Below are 20,804 nucleotides of genomic sequence, written 5' to 3'. Positions count from 1 at the left end.
ATTCGGAGGTCGTGGGTTCGGATCCCACCGGCGGCATGGTTGTTTTTTCTGCTGCTTTATAAGTAATTTTTTTAAGCTATTTGTTAATATAAGTAATATTATCCCACTGATAAGCATAACACATTAAAAGAAAAATTAACGTTCCCCTATGCGCTTTGGTTTCGGTGACTGTTAGCTCCATTCAAAAATTTCTCAAACGGTCCCCTCATTTCCTTTAACTTGTCTGCTAATAGCTTAACGAGGGTCTCGGTTCTGGCAGTCTTGATGCCATAGGTAGCATAAGTGGGTTCTCGCACAGTTTCCGCTTTCACCGTTAGATGACGTTCTACACCACGCTCGCGGAATTACAGGACGTGCTAAGTCCGCCGCTATTGTCGAGGGTGGCGCTGGTAAACACTCTCAAGGCTCGCTTAAACCCAGTAAACCTAAATACCCACGAGAGCAGCACATTGGACAGCCGTCGCCGTAGCTCTGTTGGTAAGAGCACCGGACGCGATATTCGGAGGTCGTGGGTTCGCATCCCACCGGTGGTATGGTTGTTTTTTCGGCTGCTTTATAAGTAATTTTCTTTAAGCGATTTTTTAATCTAAGTAATATTATCCCACTGATAAGCATAACATATTAAAAAGAAAAATTATCGTTCCCCAATGCACTTTGGTTTCGGTGACTGTTGGCTCCCTTCACAAATTTGTCAAACGAGCCCCTCATTTCCTTTAACTTGTCTGCTAATATCTTAACGACGGTCTCGGTTCTGGCAGTCTTGATGCCTTAGGTAGCATAAGAGGGCTCTCGCACAGTTTCCGCCCTCACCGTTAGATGACGTTCTACGTCACGCTCGCGGTATTACAGGACGTGCTACGTCCGCCGCTATGGTCGAGCGTAGCGCTGGTGAACACTCTCAAGGCTCGCTTACACCCAGTAAACCTAAATACCCATGAGAGCAGCAGATTGGACAGCCGTCGCCATAGCTCAGTTGGTAAGAGCACCAGACGCGCTATTCGGAGGTCGTGGGTTCGGATCCCACCGGCGGTATGGTTGTTTTTTCTGCTGCTTTATAAGTACTTTCATTAAGCGATTTGTTAATCTAAGTATTATTATCCCACTGATAAGCATAACACATTAAAAAAATTAACGTTCCCCTATGCACTTTTGTTTCGGTGACTGTTGGCTCCCTTCATAAATTTGTCGAACGGGCCCCTCATTTCCTGTAACTTGTCTGCTATTAGCTTAACGAGGGTCTCGGTTCTGGCAGTCTTGATGCCATAGGTAGCATAAGAGGGCTCTCGCACAGTTTCCGCCCTCACCGTTAGATGACGTTCTACGTCACGCTCGCGGTATTACAGGACGTGCTGCGTCCGCCGCTATGGTCGAGGGTGGCGCTCGTGAAAACTTTCAAGGCTCGCTTACACCCAGTAAACCTAAATACCCATGAGAGCAGCAGATTGGACAGCCGTCGCCGTAGCTCAGTTGGTAAGCGCACCGGACGCGATATTCGGAGGTCGTAGGTTCGGATATCACCGGCGGCATGGTTGTTTTTTCTGCTGCTTTAAAGTAATTTTCTTTAAGCGATTTGATAATCTAAGTATTATTATCCATCTGATAAGCATAACACATTAAAAAAAATTTAACGTTCCCCTATGCACTTTGGTTTCGGTGACTGTTGGCTCCCTTCATAAATTTGTCAAAAGGGCCCCTCATTTCCTTTAACTTGTCTGCTAATAGCTTAATGAGGGTCTCGGTTCTGGCAGTCTTGATGCCATAGGTAGCATAAGTGGGTTCTCGCACAGTTTCCGCTTTCACCGTTAGATGACGTTCTACACCACGCTCGAGGAATTACAGGACGTGCTAAGTCCGCCGCTATTGTCGAGGGTGGCGCTGGTAAACACTCTCAAGGCTCGCTTACACCCAGTAAACCTAAATACCCACGAGAGCTGCAGATTGGACAGCCGTCGCCGTAGCTCTGTTGGTAAGAGCACCGGACGCGATATTCGGAGGTCGTGGGTTCGGATCCCGCCAGCGGCATGGTTGTTTTTTCTGCTGCCTTATAAGTATTTTCTTTAGCAATTTGTTAATCTAAGTATTATTATCCCACTGATAAGCATAACACATTAAAGAAAAATTAACGTTCCCCTATGCACTTTTGTTTCGGTGACTGTTGGCTCCCTTCACAAATTTGTCAAACGGGCCCCTCATTTCCTTTAACTTGTCTGCTAATAGCTTTACGAGGGTCTCGGTTCTGGCAGTTTTGATGCCATAGGTAGCATCAGAGGGCTCTCGCACAGTTTCCGCCCTCACAGTTAGATGACGTTCTACGTCACGCTCGCGGTGTTACAGGACGTGCTACATCCGCCGCTATGGTCGAGGGCGGCGCTGGAGAACACTCTCAAGGCTCGCTTACACCCAGTAAACCTAAATACCCAGGAGAGCAGCAGATTGGACAGCCGTCGCCGTAGCTCAGTTGGTAAGAGCTCCGGACGCGGTATTCGGAGGTCGTGGGTTCGGATCCCACCGGCGGCATGGTAGTTTTTTCTGCTGATTTATAAGTAATTTTCTTTAAGCGATTTGTTAATCTAAGTATTATTATCCCACTGATAAGCATAACACATTAAAAAAATTAACGTTCCCCTATGCACTTTATTTTCGGTGACTGTTGGCTCCCTTCATAAATTTGTCAAACGGGCCCCTCATTTCCTTTAACTTGTCTTCTAATAGCTTTACGAGGGTCTCGGTTCTGGCAGCCTTGATGCCATAGGTACCATCAGAGGGCTCTCGCACAGTTTCGGCCCTCACCGTTAGATTACGTTCTACGTCACGCTCGCGGCATTACAGGACGTGCTACGTCCGCCGCCATGGTCGAGGGTGGCGCTGGTGAACACTCTCAAGGCTCGCTTACACCCAGTAAACCTAAATACCCACGAGAGCAGCAGATTGGACAGCCGTCGCCGTAGCTCTGTTGGTAAGAGCACCGGACGCGATATTCGGAGGTCGTGGGTTCGGATCCCACTGGCGGCGTGGTTGTTTTTTCTGCTGCTTTATAAGTATTTTCTTTAAGCGATTTGTTAATCTAAGTAATATTATCCCACTGATAAGCATAACACATTAAAAAAAAATTAACGTTCCCCTATGCACTTTTGTTTCGTTGACTGTTGGCTCCCTTCACAAATTTGTCAAACGGGCCCCTCATTTCCTTTAACTTGTCTGCTAATAGCTTTACGAGGGTCTCGGTTCTGGCAGCCTTAATGCCATAGGTACCATAAGAGGGCTCTCGCACAATTTCGGCCCTCACCGTTAGATTACGTTCTACGTCACGCTCGCGGTATTACAGGACGTGTTACGTCCGCCGCTATGGTCGAGGGTGGCGCTCGTGAACACTTTCAAGGCTCGCTTACACCCAGTAAACCTAAATACCCATGAGAGCAGCAGATTGGACAGCCGTCACCGTAGCTCAGTTGGTAAGAGCACCGGACGCGATATTCGGAGGTCGTGGGTTCGGATCCCACCGGCGGCATGGTTGTTTTTCTGCTGCTTTATAAGCAATTTTCTTTAAGCGATTTGTTAATTTAAGTATTATTATCCCACTGATAAGCATAACACATTAAAAAAATTAACGTTCCCCTATGCACTTTGGTTTCGGTGACTGTTGGCTCCCTTCATAAATTTGTCAAACGGGCCCCTCCTTTCCTTTAACTTGTCTGCTATTAGCTTAACGAGGGTCTCGGTTCTGGCAGTCTTGATGCCATAGGTAGCATAAGAGGGCTCTCGCACAGTTTCTGCCCTCACCGTTAGATGACGTTGTACGTCACGCTCGCGGTATTACAGGACGTGCTGCGTCCGCCGCTATGGTCGAGGGTGGCGCTCGTGAAAACTTTCAAGGCTCGCTTACACCCAGTAAACCTAAATACCCTTGAGAGCAGCAGATTGGACGGCCGTCGCCGTAGCTCTGTTGGTAAGAGCACCGGACGCGATATTCGGAGGTCGTGGGTTCGGATCCCACCGGCGGCGTGGTTGTTTTTTCTGCTGCTTTATAAGTATTTTCTTTAAGCGATTTGTTAATCTAAGTAATATTATCCCACTGATAAGCATAACACATTAAAAAAATTAACGTTCCCCTATGCACTTTGGTTTCGGTGACTGTTGGCTCCCTTCATAAATTTGTCAAACGGGCCCCTCCTTTCCTTTAACTTGTCTGCTATTAGCTTAACGAGGGTCTCGGTTCTGGCAGTCTTGATGCCATAGGTAGCATAAGAGGGCTCTCGCACAGTTTCCGCCCTCACCGTTAGATGACGTTGTACGTCACGCTCGCGGTATTACAGGACGTGCTGCGTCCGCCGCTATGGTCGAGGGTGGCGCTCGTGAAAACTTTCAAGGCTCGCTTACACCCAGTAAACCTAAATACCCTTGAGAGCAGCAGATTGGACAGCCGTCGCCGTAGCTCTGTTGGTAAGAGCACCGGACGCGATATTCGGAGGTCGTGGGTTCGGATCCCACCGGCGGCGTGGTTGTTTTTTCTGCTGCTTTATAAGTATTTTCTTTAAGCGATTTGTTAATCTAAGTAATATTATCCCACTGATAAGCATAACACATTAAAAAAAATTAACGTTCCCCTATGCACTTTTGTTTCGGTGACTGTTGGCTCCCTTCACAAATTTGTCAAACGGGCCCCTCATTTCCTTTAACTTGTCTGCTAATAGCTTTACGAGGGTCTCGGTTCTGGCAGTCTTGATGCCATAGGTAGCATAAGAGGGCTCTCGCACAGTTTCCGCCCTCACCGTTAGATGACGTTGTACGTCACGCTCGCGGTATTACAGGACGTGCTGCGTCCGCCGCTATGGTCGAGGGTGGCACTCGTGAAAACTTTCAAGGCTCGCTTACACCTAGTAAACCTAAATACCCATGAGAGCAGCAGATTGGACAGCCGTCGCCGTAGCTCAGTTGGTAAGCGCACCGGACGCGATATTCGGAGGTCGTAGGTTCGGATATCACCGGCGGCATGGTTGTTTTTTCTGCTGCTTTAAAGTAATTTTCTTTAAGCGATTTGATAATCTAAGTATTATTATCCATCTCATAAGCATAACACAATAAAAAAATTTAACGTTCCCCTATGCACTTTGGTTTCGGTGACTGTTGGCTCCCTTCATAAATTTGTCAAAAGGGCCCCTCATTTCCTTTAACTTTTCTGCTAATAGCTTAATGAGGGTCTCAGTTCTGGCAGTCTTGATGCCATAGGTAGTAACAGAGGGCTCTCGCACAGTTTCCGCCCTCACCGTTAGATGACGTTTTACGTCACGCTCGTGGTATTACAGGACGTGCTACGTCCGCCGCTATGGTCGAGGGTGGCGCTCGTGAACACTTTCAAGGCTCGCTTACACCCAGTAAACCTAAATACCCACGAGAGCATTAGATTGGACAGCCGTCGCCGTAGCTCAGCTGGCAAGAGCACCGGACGCGATATTCGGAGGTCGTGGGTTCAGATCCCACCGGCGGCATGGTTGTTTTTTCTGCTGCTTTATAAGTAATTTTCTTTAAGCGATTTCTTAATCTAAGTATTATTATCCCACTGATAAGCATAACACATTAAAAAAATTAACGTTCCCCTATGCACTTTGGTTTCGGTGACTGTTGGCTTCATTCATAAATTTGTCAAATGGTCCCCTCATTTCCTTTAACTTGTCTGCTAATAGCTTAACGAGGGTCTTGGTTCTGGCAGTCTTGATGCCATAGGTAGCATAAGAGGGCTCTCGCACAGTTTCGGCCCTCACCGTTAGATGACGTTCTACGTCACACTCGCGGTATTACAGGACGTGCTACGTCCGCCGCTATGGTCGAGGGTGGCGCTCGTGAACAATCTCAAGGCTCGCTTACACCCCGTAAACCTCAATACCCACGAGAGCAGCAGATTGGACAGCCGTCGCCGTAGCTCAGTTGGTAAGAGCACCGGACGCGATATTCGGAGGTCGTGGGTTCGTATCCCACCGGCGGCATGGTTGTTTTTCTGCTGCTTTATAAGCAATTTTCTTTAAGCGATTTGTTAATCTAAGTATTATTATCCCACTGATAAGCATAACACATTAAAAAAATTAATGTTCCCCTATGCACTTTGGTTTCGGTGACTGTTGGCTCCCTTCATAAATTTGTCGAACGGGCCCCTCATTTCCTGTAACTTGTCTGCTAATAGCTTAACGAGGGCCTCGGTTCTGGCAGTCTTGGTGCCATAGGTAGCATAAGAGGGCACTCGCACAGTTTCCGCCCTCACCGTCAGATGACGTTCTACGTCACGCTCGCGGTATTACAGAACGTGCTACGTCCGCCGCTATGGTCGAGGGCGGCGCTGGTGAACACTCTCAAGTCTCGCTTACACCCAGTAAACGTAAATACCCAGGAGAGCAGCAGATTGGACAGCCGTCGCCGTAGCTCAGTTGGTAAGAGCACCGGACGCGATATTCGGAAGTCGTGGGTTCGGATCCCACCGGCGGCGTGGTTGTTTTTCTGCTGCTTTATAAGTATTTTCTTTAAGCGATTTGTTAATCTAAGTATTATTATCCCACTGATAAGCATAACACATTAAAAAAAAATTAACGTTCCCCTATGCACTTTCGTTTCGGTGACTGTTGGCTCCCTTCATAAATTTGTCAAACGGGCCCCTCATTTCCATTAACTTGTCTGCTAATAGCTTAACGAGGGTCTCGGTTCTTGCAGTCTTGATGCCATAGGTAGCATAAGAGGGCTCTCACACAGTTTTCGCCTTCGCCGTTAGATAACGTTCTACGCCACACTTGCGGTATTACAGGACGTGCTACATCCACCGCTATGGACGAGTGTGGCGCTGGTGAACACTCTCAAGGTTCGCTTACAAGCAGAACATAAATACCCACGAAAGCAGCAGATTGGACAGCCGTCACCGTATCTCTGTTGGTAAGAGCTCCGGACGCGATATTCGGAGGTCGTGGGTTCGGATCCCACCGGCGGCATGGTAGCTTTTTCTGCTAATATATAAGTAATTTTCTTTAAGCGATTTGTTAATCTAAGTATTATTATCCCACTGATAAGCATAACACATTAAAAAAATTAACGTTCCCCTATGCACTTTGGTTTCGGTGACTGTTGGCTCCCTTCATAAATTTGTCGAACGGGCCCCTCATTTCCTGTAACTTGTCTGCTAATAGCTTAACGAGGGCCTCGGTTCTGGCAGTCTTGATGCCATAGGTAGCAAAAGAGGGCTCTCGCAGAGTTTCCGCCTTCACCGTTAGATGACGTTCTACGGCACGCTCGCGGTATTACAGGACGACGTGCTACGTCCGCCGCCATGGTCGAGGGTGGCGCTGGTGAACACTCTACAGGCTCGCTTCCAGTAAACCTAAATACCCATGAGAGCAGCAGATTGGACAGCCGTCGCCATAGCTCCGTTGGTAAGAGCACCGGACGCGATATTCGGAGGTCGTGGGTTCGAATCCCACCGGCGGTATGGTTGTTTTTCTGCTGCTTTATAAGTAATTTTCTTTAACCTATTTGTTAATATAAGTATTATTATCCCACTGATAAGCATAACACATTAAAAGAAAAATTAACGTTCCCCTATGCGCTTTGGTTTCGGTGACTGTTGGCTCCATTCATAAATTTCTCAAACGGTCCCCTCATTTCCTTTAACTTGTCTGCTAATAGCTTAACGAGGGTCTTGGTTCTGGCAGTCTTGATGCCATAGGTAGCATAAGTGGGTTCTCGCACAGTTTCCGCTTTCACCGTTAGATGACGTTCTACACCACGCTCGCGGAATTACAGGACGTGCTAAGTCCGCCGCTATTGTCGAGGGTGGCACTGGTAAACACTCTCAAGGCTCGCTTACACCCAGTAAACCTAAATACCCACGAGAGCAGCAGATTGGACAGCCGTCGCCGTAGCTCTGTTGGTAAGAGCACCGGACGCGATATTCGGAGGTCGTGGGTTCGGATCCCACCGGCGGCGTGGTTGTTTTTTCTGCTGCTTTATAAGTATTTTCTTTAAGCGATTTGTTAATCTAAGTAATATTATCCCACTGATAAGCATAACACATTAAAAAAAATTAACGTTCCCCTATGCACTTTTGTTTCGGTGACTGTTGGCTCCCTTCACAAATTTGTCAAACGGGCCCCTCATTTCCTTTAACTTGTCTGCTAATAGGTTTACGAGGGTCTCGGTTCTGGCAGCCTTAATGCCATAGGTACCATAAGAGGGCTCTCGCACAGTTTCGGCCCTCACCGTTAGATTACGTTCTACGTCACGCTCGCGGTATTACAGGACGTGCTACGTCCGCCGCTATGGTCGAGGGTGGCGCTCGTGAACACTTTCAAGGCTCGCTTACACCCAGTAAACCTAAATACCCATGAGAGCAGCAGATTGGACAGCCGTCGCCGTAGCTCAGTTGGTAAGAGCACCGGACGCCATATTCGGAGGTCGTGGGTTCGGATCCCACCGGCGGCATGGTTGTTTTTCTGCTGCTTTATAAGCAATTTTCTTTAAGCGATTTGTTAATCTAAGTATTATTATCCCACTGATAAGCATAACACATTAAAAAAATTAACGTTCCCCTATGCACTTTGGTTTCGGTGACTGTTGGCTCCCTTCATAAATTTGTCAAACGGGCCCCTCCTTTCCTTTAACTTGTCTGCTATTAGCTTAACGAGGGTCTCGGTTCTGGCAGTCTTGATGCCATAGGTAGCATAAGAGGGCTCTCGCACAGTTTCCGCCCTCACCGTTAGATGACGTTGTACGTCACGCTCGCGGTATTACAGGACGTGCTGCGTCCGCCGCTATGATCGAGGGTGGCGCTCGTGAAAACTTTCAATGCTCGCTTACACCTAGTAAACCTAAATACCCATGAGAGCAGCAGATTGGACAGCCGTCGCCGTAGCTCAGTTGGTAAGCGCACCGGACGCGATATTCGGAGGTCGTGGGTTCAGATCCCACCGGCGGCATGGTTGTTTTTTCTGCTGCTTTATAAGTAATTTTTGTTAAGCGATTTCTTAATCTAAGTATTATTATCCCACTGATAAGCATAACACATTAAAAAAATTAACGTTCCCCTATGCACTTTGGTTTCGGTGACTGTTGGCTTCATTCATAAATTTGTCAAATGGTCCCCTCATTTCCTTTAACTTGTCTGCTAATAGCTTAACGAGGGTCTCGGTTCTGGCAGTCTTGATGCCATAGGTAGCATAAGAGGGCTCTCGCACAGTTTCGGCCCTCACCGTTAGATGACGTTCTACGTCACACTCGCGTTATTACAGGACGTGCTACGTCCGCCGCTATGGTCGAGGGTGGCGCTCGTGAACAATCTCAAGGCTCGCTTACACCCAGTAAACCTAAATACCCATGAGAGCAGCAGATTGGACAGCCGTCGCCGTAGCTCAGTTGGTAAGAGCACCGGACGCCATATTCGGAGGTCGTGGGTTCGGATCCCACCGGCGGCATGGTTGTTTTTTCTGCTGCTTTAAAGTAATTTTCTTTAAGCGATTTGATAATCTAAGTATTAATATCCATCTGATAAGCATAACACATTAAAAAAATTTAACGTTCCCCTATGCACTTTGGTTTCGGTGACTGTTGGCTCCCTTCATAAATTTGTCAAAAGGGCCCCTCATTTCCTTTAACTTTTCTGCTAATAGCTTAATGAGGGTCTCGGTTCTGGCAGTCTTGATGCCATAGGTAGCAACAGAGGGCTCTCGCACAGTTTCCGCCCTCACCGTTAGATGACGTTTTACGTCACGCTCGTGGTATTACAGGACGTGCTACGTCCGCCGCTATGGTCGAGGGTGGCGCTCGTGAACACTTTCAAGGCTCGCTTACACCCAGTAAACCTAAATACCCACGAGAGCAGCAGATTGGACAGCCGTCGCCGTAGCTCAGCTGGTAAGAGCACCGGACGCGATATTCGGAGGTCGTGGGTTCAGATCCCACCGGCGGCATGGTTGTTTTTTCTGCTGCTTTATAAGTAATTTTTGTTAAGCGATTTCTTAATCTAAGTATTATTATCCCACTGATAAGCATAACACATTAAAAAAATTAACGTTCCCCTATGCACTTTGGTTTCGGTGACTGTTGGCTTCATTCATAAATTTGTCAAATGGTCCCCTCATTTCCTTTAACTTGTCTGCTAATAGCTTAACGAGGGTCTCGGTTCTGGCAGTCTTGATGCCATAGGTAGCATAACAGGGCTCTCGCACAGTTTCGGCCCTCACCGTTAGATGACGTTCTACGTCACACTCGCGTTATTACAGGACGTGCTACGTCCGCCGCTATGGTCGAGGGTGGCGCTCGTGAACAATCTCAAGGCTCGCTTACACCCCGTAAACCTCAATACCCACGAGAGCAGCAGATTGGACAGCCGTCGCCGTAGCTCAGTTGGTAAGAGCACCGGACGCGATATTCGGAGGTCGTGGGTTCGGATCCCACCGGCGGCATGGTTGTTTTTCTGCTGCTTTATAAGCAATTTTCTTTAAGCGATTTGTTAATCTAAGTATTATTATCCCACTGATAAGCATAACACATTAAAAAAATTAACGTTCCCCTATGCACTTTGGTTTCGGTGACTGTTGGCTCCCTTCATAAATTTGTCGAACGGGCCCCTCATTTCCTGTAACTTGTCTGCTAATAGCTTAACGAGGGCCTCGGTTCTGGCAGTCTTGGTGCCATAGGTAGCATAAGAGGGCACTCGCACAGTTTCCGCCCTCACCGTCAGATGACGTTCTACGTCACGCTCGCGGTATTACAGAACGTGCTACGTCCGCCGCTATGGTCGAGGGCGGCGCTGGTGAACACTCTCAAGTCTCGCTTACACCCAGTAAACGTAAATACCCATGAGAGCAGCAGATTGGACAGCCGTCGCCGTAGCTCAGTTGGTAAGAGCACCGGACGCGATATTCGGAGGTCGTGGGTTCGGATCCCACCGGCGGCATGATTGTTTTTTCTGCTGCTTTGTAAGCAATTTTTTAGGCGATTTTTTAATCTAACAATTGTTATCCCACTGATAAGAATAACACATTAAAAAAAATTTAGCGTTCCCCTATGCACTTTGGTTTCGGTGACTGTTGGCTCCTTTCATAAATTTGTCAAACGGGCCCCTCATTTCCATTAACTTGTCTGCTAATAGCTTAACGAGGGTCTCGGTTCTTGCAGTCTTGATGCCATAGGTAGCATAAGAGGGCTCTCACACAGTTTTCGCCTTCGCCGTTAGATAACGTTCTACGCCACACTTGCGGTATTACAGGACGTGCTACGTCCACCGCTATGGACGAGTGTGGCGCTGGTGAACACTCTCAAGGTTCACTTACAAGCAGAACATAAATACCCACGAAAGCAGCAGATTGGACAGCCGTCACCGTATCTCTGTTGGTAAGAGCTCCGGACGCGATATTCGGAGGTCGTGGGTTCGGATCCCACCGGCGGCATATTAGCTTTTTCTGCTGATTTATAAGTAATTTTCTTTAAGCGATTTGTTAATCTAAGTATTATTATCCCACTGATAAGAATAACACATTAAAAAAATTAACGTTCCCCTATGCACTTTAGTTTCGGTGACTGTTGGCTCCCTTCATAAATTTGTCAAACGGTCCCCTCATTTCCTTTAACTTGTCTGCTAATAGCTTAACGAGGGTCTCGGTTCTGGCAGTCTTGATGCCATAGGTAGCAAAAGAGGGCTCTCGCACTGTTTCCGCCTTCACCGTTAGATGACGTTCTACGGCACGCTCGCGGTATTACAGGACGACGTGCTACGTCCGCCGCCATGGTCGAGGGTGGCGCTGGTGAACACTCTACAGGCTCGCTTCCAGTAAACCTAAATACCCATGAGAGCAGCAGATTGGACAGCCGTCGCCATAGCTCAGTTGGTGAGAGCACCGGACGCGATATTCGGAGGTCGTGGGTTCGAATCCCACCGGCGGAATGGTTGTTTTTTCTGCTGCTTTATAAGTTTTTTCTTTAAGCTATTTGTTAATATAAGTATTATTATCCCACTGATAAGCATAACACATTAAAAGAAAAATTAACGTTCGCCTATGCGCTTTGGTTTCGGTGACTGTTGGCTCCATTCATAAATTTCTCAAACGGTCCCCTCATTTCCTTTAACTTGTCTGCTAATAGCTTAACGAGGGTCTCGGTTCTGGCAGTCTTGATGCCATAGGTAGCATAAGTGGGTTCTCGCACAGTTTCCGCTTTCACCGTTAGATGACGTTCTACACCACGCTCGAGGAATTACAGGACGTGCTAAGTCCGCCGCTATTGTCGAGGGTGGCGCTGGTAAACACTCTCAAGGCTCGCTTACACCCAGTAAACCTAAATACCCACGAGAGCAGCAGATTGGACAGCCGTCGCCGTAGCTCTGTTGGTAAGAGCACCGGACGCGATATTCGGAGGTCGTGGGTTCGGATCCCACCGGCGGCGTGGTTGTTTTTTCTGCTGCTCTATAAGTATTTTCTTTAAGCGATTTGTTAATCTAAGTATTGTAACGTGCTTCCACAGAACCTCGACGGAAGAAGCAGAAGATGAAGGACTGACCCGCGGAGAAAGAGGAAGAAAAAGAGAGAGCTGAAGGACGCTGCTAGGCTTCCTGCTTCCATCCTGCTTCGACCGGTCCCCTCTTTGAATAAACCCCCGTGCGTGCAAAGCACGTAACAGGTTGGTGAGAGGTGCGGGGTATCGACCACGGAGCATTCCATCTACCGAAGGAGCCGTAGACTCGCAGGCTTTCCACCACTGCCATCGGACATGCCTGGAGACGACAATGCTGAGCAACCCGGGCTATCCACAGCGAACAACTGGCCACATTATCGAGAGCCCCGCACATTTTTTGGAAAACCTGAAGAGGACGTTGGCGAGTGGCTGAAACACTACGAGCGGGTGAGCAAATACAATCGATGGAACGCTGCTACTAAACTGGCTAACGTTGTGTTTTTTCTTGCCGCCACTGCCCTTGACTGGTTCGACAATCATGAGGATACACTGAGTTCATGGGCTACCTTTACGACCGAGATAAAGAAAAATTTTGGGGATGAATCGGCAAAGAAGAAGCGTGCGGAACAGACATTGCTTCACCGCGCGCAAGTACCCGGAGAAACTTGCACGGCATACATCCAAGCCATCTTAAAGTTATGCAAGCTAGTTAACTCCAGAATGCTTGAAGAAGACAAAGTCGGCCACCTTCTAAAAGGAATTGCGGAAGATGTTTACAATTTCCTGATTAGCAAAGAGAGCCTGAGCACCACCGCTGACGTTATAGAACATTGCAGAACATTTGAAGCTCTTAAGCTGCGTCGAATCACCCCTAAATTCGGAAGATTGGCCAATGTCACCTCTATAGCCAGTGTTGAAGCCAGTCCTCCAAATTCTATGGCTGATATGATTCGAGAGATTGTGCGCGAGGAATTGTCCAGATCCCGGGATACCTTCTGCCACACACAATATCTGCGGCACAGTTCTGCACCGGAGGAAGATGTTGCCGCCCTGTCGACTCCGTGGGCTCCACCCAACGGCACTTTGCCCATGGACGATCGGAACATTGCCCAACGTTATCGCCACCAGCCGACAGAAAGGAGGCCCACCTACCCAGAAGACGTGGTTCGTCAGCAGCGAGATCCTGGCTTCAGCCAACGTCGCGACTTTGTTCGCCAGGACTCTTATGGGGGTCGCTGGCGCTCTCAACCTTTGTGCTACCGGTGTGGCATTGCAGGGCATATCGCTAGATATTGCCGCCGTCGTTTTCCAACTTCTCAAGACTGCCAACCCCCGGCGAATACTTACGGGCAACTGCACACCGCGCAGCAGAGACCCCCAACGTCCGCTTGGGACCCGTACCGTCCGAGCAATTTGCGGAGTTCATCACCCGCATCTGACCGCAGTGTGACGCCGCCACCTCAGCGCCAACGGCGGTCACCTTCTCCTCGACGTCGTGCATCCCCTCCGCCTCCGGGAAACTAGGAGGCGCGGCCGATGGAGGTGAGGCCGCCGGCGAGTCGATGACGTCCAATCTACCTCTGCCCGTGTTTATGTTGAAGAACAAACTGGAAGTGTTTATTGATGGTGTGAAAACAATGGCTCTTGTGGACACTGGTGCTACCGTATCCGTTATGAGTTTGAGGTTTAAGAATCGTTTAGGTAGGAAAGTGATGTTTAGTGGTGACCGTGCAGCGTTATTCCGTGGTGTCGGTGGTGAACCTTTGGTTCCACTTGGTGTGTGTGCTTCGGATGTTGTTATTGGTCGTCTAACGTTTAGAACAGAATTCGCAGTGCTACCACGGTCAACGCATGATGTGATTCTTGGGATTGATTTTCTGCAAGAGTGTGGTGCAACTTTAGACTGTCGTACGGGAGAAGTTGCTTTGAATTCTTCGTTACTTTCAGCTCTTGTGGATAACTCGACACCGGATTTTGGAGCATTTGCGGTGGAAGAAGATACTATTGTACCAGCTTTCTCTGCAGCATTCGTGCGGGTTTCCTCTATTCACAATCAGTGCGAATCTTTTGAAGCTGTGGTAGAGCCTACGACACTCGCCTGCTCTAAGAAGAGTATCGTCGTGCCTCGTTGCGTCGTTCCCGTGGTGAGAGGCCGTACCGAGCTGTGGACAGTGAACCACTCTGAAGAGCCAGCTGTGTTGCCCCGGGGCCTCAAACTCGCCCGTTTCGAGGAAGGTGTGTCAGGTTTCGTCGCGGCGTTAACCAACTCTGTCAGTGAGCAGCACGTGAAAAGAGATATGGAGACCCAAGTTAAGGCTATGATTAATCAGGCTCTTTCCCCAACCGAGCGTCGCACTCTAGTGGAACTCCTTCTGAAACACGTGTTCGTGTTCGACTTTGCCAAAGGCGATTCAACACCACCGCCTACCAGTCGTATTCATCACACGATCAACACCGGCTCCGCACCTCCTATACGCCAGAAGCCCTATCGAGTCTCAGCCACTGAACGTAAGTTAATAGATGACCAAGTTCAAGAGATGCTAAAGCGAGGCATAATTCGAGAATCCTCCAGTCCTTGGGCGGCTCCAGTTATCCTTGTTAAGAAAAAAAATGGCACATGGAGGTTCTGTGTTGACTACCATCGCTTAAATACGGCCACGAAGAAGGACGTCTACCCGCTTCCACGTATAGATGACGCAATTGATTGTCTGCACTCCGCTTCACACTTTTCTTCTATTGATTTGAGATCCGGCTACTGGCAAATCCCCGTGCACGCTGCAGATAGGGAAAAAACGGCATTCATTACACCAGACGGACTTTACGAGTTCAACGTTATGCCTTTCGGATTATGTAATGCACCTGCAACATTCGAGCGGTTCATGGATACAATCCTGCGTGGCCTCAAGTGGCAAATTTGTTTATGTTATCTGGACGACGTTGTAATTTTTGGCAAAACGTTTAGTGAGCACAACCGCCGTCTGGATATTGTGCTTGATTGCATGGAACGAGCTGGCCTTATCCTCAATTCCAAGAAATGTCATTTTGGGAACCGTGAAACAATTGTTCTTGGTCATTTAGTTGATAAAGAAGGTGTTCGACCAGATCCAAAGAAAATTGAAGCTGTCAAAAGTTTTACGGTGCCTCAATCAGTGAAAGAGCTGCAGAGTTTTTTAGGGCTCTGCTCGTACTTTCGACGCTTTATAGCTAGGTTTGCGGACATCGCTTACCCACTCACGTGTTTGCTGCATAAAGATGCACCGTTCAATTGGACCAGCGAATGTGACGCAGCTTTCCGGCATCTGAAATTTCTTTTGACCTCGGGCCCCATCCTACGCCACTTCTGCCCATCTGCACCAATTGAAGTGCACACTGATGCAAGTGGTATCGGTATCGGCGCTGTACTTATACAACGCCATGGTCACGATCAGCACGTGGTAGCATATGCCAGCCGTTCGTTGAGTAAGAGCGAAAGAAATTACACGGTTACTGAGCAAGAATGTCTCGCCGTTGTTTTCGCTGTACAGCGCTTCCGCTCCTATCTGTACGGAAATGCTTTCACCGTCGTGACCGACCACCACTCGCTTTGCTGGCTAGTGAGTCTTCGTGACCCCTGTGGCCGGCTTGCTCGATGGGCTTTGCGCCTACAAGAATTTAATTTCACTGTTGTGCATAAAAGCGGCCGTAAACACTCAGATGCCGATTGTCTTTCCCGTTTGCCGCTTCTAACGACTGAGGACGACGCAGACAACTTTGATGAATACTTGTCGTCACTTTCGCAAGCCTTCCCCGATCTTCAAGTTTTTCGAACTGAGCAACGCAAGGACCAAACATTAACCTCTTTGTTTGATGCCGCTCAAGATTCTGTAAAGAATACTTTTTGCATTCGCGACGGTTTGCTTTATAAGAAGAATTTCGCTTCTGGAGGAGCACGCATGCTTCTTGTCGTACCCGAAAGCCTACGCATCACAGTTCTTGAAATGATGCACGACGACGCCACGTCTGGGCACTTGGGAGTGACACGCACACTCCACCGCACACAACAACGATTTTACTGGCCTAACATGCGTTCAACCATCCAGCACTATGTAGCCAGCTGTGTGCAATGCCAGCGCTTTAAGCTGCCGACTTCAAGTCCACCGGGCAGATTGCGGCCAATCACACCTCCAACAGCCCCGTTTGAGCAAGTTGGCATTGACCTCCTTGGACCTTTCCCACGATCCTCTAAAGGAAATCGATGGATTCTTGTGTGCGTAGACCACTTAACCCGTTATTGTGAGACAGCCGCGATACCAGTTGCTACTGCGTCTGAAGTATCTAACTTCTTACTTCGATTCGTCATTCTTCGGCACGGCCCTCCTGCAGTTCTCATTAGCGACCGTGGACGTCAATTTACAGCGGACGTTGTTGAAGAACTTCTCCGCCTCAGCAGCTGCAGTTTTCGCCACTCCACGCCATATCATCCCCAAACGAACGGTGTGGTAGAACGCACTAATCGTACGCTCACCACCATGCTTGCCATGTACGTCGCTGCAGATCATAAGGACTGGGATGGCGTACTCCCGTTCATCACTCATGCGTACAACACCGCGCAACATGAGACAACTGGCTACAGCCCCTTTTACCTGCTCTATGCTCGCTCGCCTCGCTGCGGCCTTGACACCATGCTACCATTTTTCATCCACGATGAACCTTCTCTTGCGACCACACTCTGCAGAGCTGAAGAAGCTCGCCAGCTTGCCCGCGTTCGAATTTTATCTTCGCAAGAGCGTTCCAAGAACCGCTACGACGTCCAACACCAAGAAGTTTCTTATGTTCCTGGTGACATTGTGTGGTTGTGGACCCCTCTACGCAAGCGTGGTCTGTGTCAGAAACTGCTATCCCACTACACTGGACCATTTGTTGTGTTGGAGTGCATAAGTGACGTTAATTACGTTATAGCACGACTAACTGCTAGTGGTCGACGGTCACGCCAATCTCAGGTGGTGCATGTAGCCCGCCTCAAGCGATTCCATCCCAGACGGTCTGTTTAACTCGCCCGACGGGCATCGTCTGCGAGGAGGGAAATGTAACGTGCTTCCACAGAACCTCGACGGAAGAAGCAGAAGATGAAGGACTGACCCGCGGAGAAAGAGGAAGAAAAAGAGAGAGCTGAAGGACGCTGCTAGGCTTCCTGCTTCCATCCTGCTTCGACCGGTCCCCTCTTTGAATAAACCCCCGTGCGTGCAAAGCACGTAACAGTATTATTATCCCACTGATAAGCATAACACATTAAAAAAAAATTAACGTTCCCCTATGCACTTTTGTTTCGGTGACTGTTGGCTCCCTTCACAAATTTGTCAAACGGGCCCCTCATTTCCTTCAACTTGTCTGCTAATAGCTTTACGAGGGTCTCGGTTCTGGCAGCCTTGATGCCATAGGTACCATAAGAGGGCTCTCGCACAGTTTCGGCCCTCACCGTTAGATTACGTTCTACGTAACGCTCGCGGTATTACAGGACGTGCTACATCCGCCGCTATGGTCGAGGGTGGCGCTCGTGAACACTTTCAAGGCTCGCTTACACCCAGTAAACCTAAATACCCATGAGAGCAGCAGATTGGACAGCCGTCGCCGTAGCTCAGTTGGTAAGAGCACCGGACGCGATATTCGGAGGTCGTGGGTTCGGATCCCACCAGCGGCATGGTTGTTTTTTCTGCTGCCTTATAAGTAATTTTCTTTAGCAATTTGTTAATCTAAGTATTATTATCCAACTGATAAGCATAACACATTAAAGAAAAATTAACGTTCCCCAATGCACTTTGGTTTCGGTGACTGTTGGCTCCCTTCACAAATTTGTCAAACGGGCCCCTCATTTCCATTAACTTGTCTTCTAATAGCTTTACGAGGGTCTCGGTTCTGGCAGCCTTGATGCCATAGGTACCATCAGAGGGCTCTCGCACAGTTTCGGCCCTCACCGTTAGATTAGGTTCTACGTCACGCTCGCGGTATTATAGGACGTGCTACGTCTGCCGCTATGGTCGAGGGTGGCGCTCGTGAACACTCTCAATGCTCGCTTACACCCAATAAACCTAAATACCCACGAGAGCAGCAGATTGGACAGCCGTCGCCGTAGCTCAGTTGGTAAGAGCACCGGACGCGATATTCGGAGGTCGTAGGTTCGGATCCCACCGGCGGGATGGTTGTTTTTTCTGCTGCTTTAAAGTTATTTTCTTTACGCGATTTGTTATCTAAGTATTATTATCCCACTGATAAGCATAACACATTAAAAACAATTCAACGTTCCCCTATGCACTTTGGTTTCGGTGACTGTTGGTCAAACGGTCCCCTCATTTCCTTTAACTTGTCTGCTAATAGCTTAACGAGGGTCTCGGTTCTGGCAGCCTTGATGCCATAGGTACCATATGAGGGCTCTCGCACAGTTTCGGCCCACACCGTTAGATTACGTTCTACTTCACGCTCGCGGTATTACAGGACGTGCTACGTCCGCCGCTATGGTCGAGGGTAGCGCTCGTGAACACTTTCAAGGCTCGCTTACACCCAGTAAACCTAAATACCCACGAGAGCAGCAGATTGGACAGCCGTCGCCGTAGCTCAGCTGGCAAGAGCACCGGACGCGATATTCGGAGGTCGTGGGTTCAGATCCCACCGGCGGCATGGTTGTTTTTTCTGCTGCTTTATAAGTAATTTTCTTTAAGCGATTTCTTAATCTAAGTATTATTATCCCACTGATAAGCATAACACATTAAAAAAAACGTTCCCCTATGCACTTTGGTTTCGGTGACTGTTGGCTTTATTCATAAATTTGTCAAATGGTCCCCTCATTTCCTTTAACTTGTCTGCTAATAGCTTAACGAGGGTCTTGGTTCTGGCAGTCTTGATGCCATAGGTAGCATAAGAAGGCTCTCGCACAGTTTCGGCCCTCACCGTTAGATGACGTTCTACGTCACACTCGCGGTATTACAGGACGTGCTACGTCCGCCGCTATGGTCGAGGGTGGCGCTCGTGAACAATCTCAAGGCTCGCTTAAACCCCGTAAACCTCAATACCCAGGAGAGCAGCAGATTGGACAGCCGTCGCCGTAGCTCAGTTGGTAAGAGCACCGGACGCGATATTCGGAAGTCGTGGGTTCGGATCCCACCGGCGGCGTGGTTGTTTTTCTGCTGCTTTATAAGTATTTTCTTTAAGCGATTTGTTAATCTAAGTATTATTATCCCACTGATAAGCATAACACATTAAAAAAAAATTAACGTTCCCCTATGCACTTTCGTTTCGGTGACTGTTGGCTCCCTTCATAAATTTGTCAAACGGGCCCCTCATTTCCATTAACTTGTCTGCTAATAGCTTAACGAGGGTCTCGGTTCTTGCAGTCTTGATGCCATAGGTAGCATAAGAGGGCTCTCACACAGTTTTCGCCTTCGCCGTTAGATAACGTTCTACGCCACACTTGCGGTATTACAGGACGTGCTACATCCACCGCTATGGACGAGTGTGGCGCTGGTGAACACTCTCAAGGTTCGCTTACAAGCAGAACATAAATACCCACGAAAGCAGCAGATTGGACAGCCGTCACCGTATCTCTGTTGGTAAGAGCTCCGGACGCGATATTCGGAGGTCGTGGGTTCGGATCCCACCGGCGGCATGGTAGCTTATTCTGCTAATATATAAGTAATTGTCTTTAAGCGATTTGTTAATCTAAGTATTATTATCCCACTGATAAGCATAACACATTAAAAAAATTAACGTTCCCCTATGCACTTTGGTTTCGGTGACTGTTGGCTCCCTTCATAAATTTGTCGAACGGGCCCCTCATTTCCTGTAACTTGTCTGCTAATAGCTTAACGAGGGCCTCGGTTCTGGCAGTCTTGATGCCATAGGTAGCAACAGAGGGCTCTCGCACAGTTTCCGCCCTCACCGTTAGATGACGTTTTACGTCACGCTCGTGGTATTACAGGACGTGCTACGTCCGCCGCTATGGTCGAGGGTGGCGCTCGTGAACACTTTCAAGGCTCGCTTACACCCAGTAAACCTAAATACCCACGAGAGCAGCAGATTGGACAGCCGTCGCCGTAGCTCAGCTGGTAAGAGCACCGGACGCGATATTCGGAGGTCGTGGGTTCAGATCCCACCGGCGGCATGGTTGTTTTTTCTGCTGCTTTATAAGTAATTTTCTTTAAGCGATTTCTTAATCTAAGTATTATTATCCCACTGATAAGCATAACACATTAAAAAAATTAACGTTCCCCTATGCACTTTGGTTTCGGTGACTGTTGGCTTCATTCATAAATTTGTCAAATGGTCCCCTCATTTCCTTTAACTTGTCTGCTAATAGCTTAACGAGGGTCTCGGTTCTGGCAGTCTTGATGCCATAGGTAGCATAAGAGGGCTCT

At 48.4% G+C, this 20,804-nt stretch overlaps 1 protein-coding gene and 3 non-coding genes across 4 annotated transcripts in view; 3 read left to right on the top strand and 1 right to left on the bottom strand.

Moving 5' to 3' along the window:
• Positions 1-20,804, bottom strand: part of LOC144129565 (uncharacterized) — a 649,728-nt gene that overhangs the window by 239,922 nt on the left and 389,002 nt on the right. The window lies entirely within an intron of this gene.
• On the top strand, positions 2,444-2,517 carry TRNAP-CGG (transfer RNA proline (anticodon CGG)). The gene has a single exon. It is a non-coding gene; the product is annotated as a tRNA-Pro (tRNA).
• TRNAW-CCA (transfer RNA tryptophan (anticodon CCA)) lies at positions 8,381-8,454 on the top strand. Its single transcript has one exon. It is a non-coding gene; the product is annotated as a tRNA-Trp (tRNA).
• TRNAW-CCA (transfer RNA tryptophan (anticodon CCA)) lies at positions 9,370-9,443 on the top strand. Its single transcript has one exon. It is a non-coding gene; the product is annotated as a tRNA-Trp (tRNA).

Source organism: Amblyomma americanum, chromosome 4 (assembly GCF_052857255.1).
Source record: "Amblyomma americanum isolate KBUSLIRL-KWMA chromosome 4, ASM5285725v1, whole genome shotgun sequence".
NCBI classification, from domain to species: Eukaryota; Metazoa; Arthropoda; class Arachnida; order Ixodida; family Ixodidae; genus Amblyomma; species Amblyomma americanum.
This window is presented reverse-complemented; position numbering and strand designations above follow the sequence as displayed.